The 6,705-nt window shown below is 41.0% G+C and overlaps 1 long non-coding RNA gene across 1 annotated transcript in view; it reads left to right on the plus strand.

The window, feature by feature from the left end:
* Positions 1-1,052, plus strand: part of LOC121233516 — a 35,258-nt gene extending 34,206 nt beyond the window's left edge. The window contains exon 8 of the long non-coding RNA XR_005933144.1: positions 254-1,052. This is a non-coding gene — a long non-coding RNA (uncharacterized LOC121233516). The remainder of the gene's footprint in view (positions 1-253) is intronic.
* The last annotated feature ends 5,653 nt before the right edge of the window (positions 1,053-6,705 follow it).

Below are 6,705 nucleotides of genomic sequence, written 5' to 3' on the forward strand. Positions count from 1 at the left end.
TCAGTAAATGTTAACTATCAGAAATAATTAATATCAAGCATGGTGGAGAGCACCTGGGGGAAAATGAACTCTGAAATACTATGAAATGATTCGGTAATGTGATGGGTAAAGACCTCCCCTGGATAATGAACAGGAGCAAAGCAATTCAGGCTGCAGTATCCATGGGTCAGTCTTTCTTTTAAAAAAAAATGGAAGATAAGGTTACTGTGTCTTTGAGGTAACTGTTGAGTGGCTTTTGTGTTTCTTAATACAGCAGGTTGATCTTCCAGGAAAGCTCACTGTTTACTCCCAAGTGAGCAGTCAGACACACAGAGAAAACCAGAAGGAAGAAAGATATTCCCAGTCTATATAGGCTATATTTTCCAGCTCAGCAAAGGAAACGGTCCCTGTTTCTGAACAGTACTTCTGTCTCTAACACTGGGAGAGGCTAAGGCTATTAACAGCTCAGGGAACTGGAGCCGAATATCGGGCAAGCACTAATCCCTCTGTTCGGGCAAACCGTTCTCCAAACAAAACTCCTCCATTAGCTCCGTTTCACCTCTGTTCGCGCACTCGCGTGTTGCCCACACCTGCAATTCCTGACCGGCAGCTGCCAGTCGTTTTCTCCTCCTTTCTCTTGCCTGCCCGCAGCGTGGCAGAGATGCTCAAGGCGCCGGCTGGGACACAACGTTGGCAGCCTCAGGCCACCTCCGCAGGCACAGAGGACGATTGATGCCGGCTGTAACCTGCTGTAAGAAAACAGAATTGCCATCGTACCCAGAGCCGGCGTGATATGTGACTGGGGCGTTTGGCAGCGATCAGCGAGGCCACTTTATTATCACGTCCGCACTAAGTAAATGAGGTCCTGATAGTCTGTGCTATACAGCTCCCTGCACGACACAGCAGTGATTCATTGGCCTTGTATGAATAAGCTGCAGGGACTCCTTAGCCCAGAAGAGATCACATAATTTATTTAGTGGAAGTCTCCTGTGCCCCATAAATGTACATATATCTGGACACGGGCACTGACACGGTTCTGGAGAGTTTTTTAATACATTCAGATGAAAACAGAGTTAAAGTTAAGTGGGCGTACTGAGAACTGCTCTACCATACATAGCATCATCCATTTATTCTGTGGTTTTGGCTTGATCTTGGGACTTACAGCAAACCCAGGAGTGCTATTGTAGCACGTGGCCTAAACCCTAATGATTTTTAAGCAGGTTGTGATTCTCTTTGCTTTAGTTCTATGAAGGTCTTAGAGAAATACCAGCTAGGATAGCAACGGGCCAGAAATTGGGTTTCTTTCCAGTCCTATCAAACCTAGGTCTGATTCTTTCAGCCACACAGCGGCAACACCCCTTTATATGGAGGCCCTCTAATGTATAGATACTTAGGCCATCTTATTCATCCTGATACAACAGAGATACAGCCAGCATTGCAAGGTACCTGATGACAGAAAACAGGTTTCTGCTCATTGTATTCCCAGTTCTTAGAAATCCCTGTCAGTGCTGTAGCAAGGGATTGCTTCCATAGCAAAAGATAGTGTGACTGATCTATAAGGGTGTTTGAAATCACAAAAACTTGTCATTTTTATTTCCAGCAAACCCATTACTTTGAAGGGGAGTGAAGGGTGAATGATGGAAAACAGTGCAGATGTGGTTTCTTTTGCTGAGACTGGATTAACAAGAAAATTAAATATTTTTGCTTTTGAGAATTTTGATGTCTCCATCAGCCAAAGGGAAACTCGGTAATCCTGGGGAACAGAGTTAGTTCATTGCTGCTTTCATCCCACATGTGCAGCACTGATGGAGATTGCTGGGACATCTACCTGCAGCAGCGATGCCAAAAAGTTTCAGTGGAATCATGCCACCAAACACACAGATGAACCACTTCTCGCTCTTAGAGAAACCTCATTTACAGCTTGGGAAAAAGAAACTGGCACAGTTAATCCATAGACAACTGTTTAGGGAAGCCTGATACTATGATACTGTGAAGATGCGCTTTTGCTTAGTCTGAATCTTTCCCCCCTACAAATGTTGGTATATTTGCAGTAGATGTGTTTCCATACAGAGTAAATGCTATAAACCCCTTTTTTGGCTAAAACTGGGGATATGTAAGTTTGAATAAAGCCATTCATGCTCTGGAATGATATGTTCTGGAAGGCTTTATTAATTCAATATTTATTTTTGCTGTCAATATTTCATTGGGGGAAAAAAAAAAAAAAAAAAAAAAAAAGGCAGGCCCAAGGAAGACCTTGGTTATTGTTGAGTGCTGTGATCAGCAGTGGATTTGTATTTTGTGTTAGCTTGGCTTCCCCGTTCACTGGGGTGGCCGAAACCGGGGTCTGAAAGCTACAGGGACCAGCTGCCTTCACTTTACCAGCTTTGCCAGTTGGAGCAACAGCATGGGCTTAATTTTATCCAACATGGAGATTTTACACGAGGTGAGGCAGCAGGACAGCAAGCAGAGGGGAAATGGCGGAAGGAGGAACCGATGATTTCTGGGTAGGTAGTGCTGCTGTTTCTCCATGTTCTTTAAAGATGCGGGCACACGTACTATTCAGGAAGGCGAGGAACAGTAATCGAACCTCCTGCTGATGTGAACGGGGTCAAGACTTTACCTGCGTGCCCTCGAGTGGAGGGCATGGTTGAGGTGATACCGGCCACCCCAGTGTTCCCATGACTGCCCCACGGGCCCTTCTTGGCCCCTAAAAACAAGGGCCTCGCACAATGTCTCCAAAGGCCTGATGTCCTTCTAAGTGTGGGGCTGTTTCCCACTGTCCCTCCGGTGAGGTTTTCTGGTGGTCCCTGCTGGTTACAGCTCCCTGACCTCGCAGTGCCGTGAAGCCGGACAGCGGGCTGGGCGCAATGGTGAAGCTACAAGATGGTGGCACCGCTCAAACCTTCTCTGAGCAACCCCCTTGGGGTCAACTCCTTACTCCCAGTCTCAATTTATGCCCAGAAAAAAAATCCCCCGACTGCTAAATATCCCTGGAGCAACAGTGACATCTTGTGGGTTAATTTTAAGTGTGCTTTATATGGAAATATTCGTTCCAGTCTCATCTGTCTCTGCTTGCGTGGAAACCAGCAGTCTGAATTCAAGCGGCATCCACGGCCATCTGCTCAGCACATCCCTAGACCTGACAGCAAAAGAACTGATGTATGGCAGACCTGCTCATAAAGTATTATGCCAAGGGCTCGCCTGGAAATTCAGTTAGCAGGATCATATTATTTGGAAATAGTATTTTAATTGGAAACTGATTGGTAAGTGGATATTACACATAGTTCATTAAGAAGACACATAGAAAGCTTAGTTCTACATGGACAACAGGAGGCTGAAGTATTTGTTAACACGCGTGTTTTTGAAGATGACAGTGTCCTAGTTTTAATTTGCGAGAATGAGATTAGATTAATGTTGTTTCAGGTCTCCATTCTTATCATGGTAACACTCCTTTTTATTTAGGTTTTCATCGCTTAGCATAACTTTTGCTACTGTGTTTGCCAATCTGCTTGCAAGGCTTTATTCGATTCAGATCTAGTTTTTTTATCCTGGCATATTGAATTTGTTGTTCCAGAGGATTTTTCATTCCAGCTGGGCTTCAGTTATTCTGTGATTCCCCCAGGGCTCCATTTTGAGTCCTACTGTGATTTGCATTTGTAGACTTTCGATGGGTAAACATTATAGCTTCTCAAACTCCGTACTGTCACATCCTTTCCGATGGCACTCAGCTCCTGCTGATCTTGTAAAAAAGCGTGATGCTTTGCATAATATTCTGCATGACATTCAATTATGGAGATCTTCACATTTTAAAAAACCTGTAATCGAAAGAAGAGCAATCTGCTATTAATTAGCTGTCTGATGCCCAGGACTCATTTTGATAGTAATGGTTCCCCTTGGTTATGGTTTTATTAATCCATAGGAAAACATGCCATTATAGATATTAAAAATTCATTTCCAAAGAATACTGCCAGCTTGAAAAATGGAATTCAGTCTTTTAATTTATTAATCTTTTAATAGAACCATTTTAAATAACATGTTCTAGATTTGTTTAAAATATTTATTTCCAGCAAACTTGAAGACAACATCTTTGTATGTGCGTTAGCACGTATTTGTGCACACAAGTACTGGAATGACTGCTTAAGAAAGCTTTGAAATCTCTGTTATTGAGCATACTTACACAAACTTTAGGAACAGATGAGGTTACTAAAGATGAACTTCCCAAGCTGATGGCTGAGGTCCTTTCCACCTGTTTCTTCTCAATATCCACCTACTCAGACCTACACAACCAAAAACATGCCTACACATTTCTGCACTTACGTGCAAACTTCTTTAAGTTTTTGAAACTTGATTTTTGAAAATGAATGTTAACAACATGCATCTCCTGATCACCTCTTCTTCCTCATCTCCTTGCATCATCCTTGTTATAAAATCCAGTTCCTCCCTTGCTGGCCTGGATTAAGGACTGCCCTGGTACACCTACTAAACGGAATCGAAACCTAGTACTGAGAGGCAGGCATCGCTTAGCGGGGGCTGACCAATATACTACTTCTTTGCCCATGTCGACGAAGAGATAACCGTGATTTTCAGTATCACCACACATCACTTTTCTTGTAAAAGCAGCAACATCTACAAGGACTTTTTTTTTTTTTTTTCTTGGAATCATAGCTTTAAAAGTGAATAAATAAGAAAGAGAGCCCACAACCCAATAATCTACTAGTCTTCTGAAGTGGTAATTCATCACAGTGCCATCTATTTAGAAACATTATAAATCAAATGCCTTCCCTGTACCTATAATGTTGTCTATAGCAGAGTGGTGTTTCTTAATTTATTAAAAAGAAATTAAGGGAGATAACAATCCAGCAATCTATCAGTTTCAGAACTGCATTCTGTTGGACGTTAAACATCAATTAATAAAATAATATAGGTGCAGTTTGTCATTACTATAATAAATTTTGTTAGTGCAATCAATGTTTCCCTTTTATAAGTATCTAAGGATTGTGAGTTCCCTTCTTCTAGCGATAACGTGCACATTAATGGGGCAAGGAGGTGCACGTCAGAGCAAAATATACTGCTACATTATCACTTAGAATTTATTCTACTTTCTTTGAAGGCAAATTATATTTATGGTGATTCATTCTGCAGTACAATGCAACTACTGTTTTTTTCCCAGGTTTTCCTGGCCTTGTTAGTATGTGTTCACCAATTTTCCTACCTCCGCTTTTGCATGCTTACTAAATCATGAGCATAATTATATTGCTGGTGTTTAGTAGGTGTAGAAGTACCCTAATATGCTGGATGTTCTCCATGGGAAGGTAGTTACAAACTTATATGGGTTATACCCAGGAGTTCCTGATTTGCAGCAAAATATACATAAATACATTTATGCTCATTAATACTCATATGAATTGCAAAGACAGAAGAAGTTTCTGAAAATTATTCTCTAAGTGCTTTTAGATCTTGTACTTTCTTTCCTTTAATGGTTTAAGTATGTCGTTTAGGGGAGCTTTCTTCCAAGGGAGACAAAAGGCAGTTTCTTCAGAAATGCTGTCAGCACAGCAGTCGTCTTGTGTGTCCACACAGCAAGGGTCAAACTGGTCCTTTCTATGGCATAAAGTTATCTGCCTTCTTGATGTTTCCTTTCTTTAAGATGTGATCTAAGAAAGGTCATTAATTAAAATCCAACAAAATTATGAGGAAAGATACTGCTGATGTTCTCACAGTTTACTCGAAGGTTGGTCCCGCTGGCAAACTCTCCCTATGTTTGGGATGATTAGCACCTGAGACACTGATTTTTTTTTTTAAGTGATTTTTAACCACTTGGAAGGTAACTGGAAAATTCCAATGTAAGTTTTCTTAAATTTGGAAGTTTCCAGTTACACTGCTGTGATTCAAGCAAATTTCAAGTACATGAATCTTCTTCAACAAATCTCACACTCTCACTTACCTTCCCATGTTCTAAACTTTTGCAATATATGGTGCTGAGACACTTTTAACACATTTTACCCTGGAATTCAGGTAAGTTTGGATTTTTTCCAGGTGTAGCTGAGAAAACAGCAAACACCTACCTTGAAAATGCAGTGAATTAAAACAGCTCCTGATATTTAAAAAAAAAAAAAAGAGACTGACAGTTATGTCCTGAAGACCTCGTTAAGGCTGCTTAATAATTTGCCTGGTTTTCAAAAAAGGCAAAGTGCTTGACAGCTAGTGAGGAATGACATTTAACAAAACAGTGATGGAAAGCAGTAGAGAACCGGAGAGTTTCTGAAACGCAAATGGTGATTGCTTCTAACTACATGCTTGGAGCAACTGGAGAGAGTCACTTTTTTCATGTCACTTTTCTAAAATATGACATTGATTTAAAAATTTAGATACAAAACTGAGTGACAGAATTTTCTTATTACAAACTTTAAGATGCTTTATTGCTTTTTGATTAAAGGCAATACTAAGCTGCTTTTGTTCCAAAATGCCAGGTCTACCAAGAGAGCAGTAGCAGCCTCATTTTCTTTAAGTTCAGCAACTTTGCTGAAGAGGCGAGGCGGCCTTGTGCACAATGCACAAAGATGGGCTAAAAAAGAGGGAAAGTAGCCCCCAACTTCCCCAATAAGTCTTTGTAGACACAAAATCTGGAAGATTAGAAAATATTTTTTAACAGTAATGGCCTTGATCTTCCCTCAGAAGAAAATGCACATAGTTTTGCTGTGTTTGGAAGCATAAGAGTGTGTCTAG

The sequence above is a fragment of the Aquila chrysaetos genome, chromosome 1 (genome assembly GCF_900496995.4).
Source record: "Aquila chrysaetos chrysaetos chromosome 1, bAquChr1.4, whole genome shotgun sequence".
Classification (NCBI taxonomy): Eukaryota; Metazoa; Chordata; class Aves; order Accipitriformes; family Accipitridae; genus Aquila; species Aquila chrysaetos.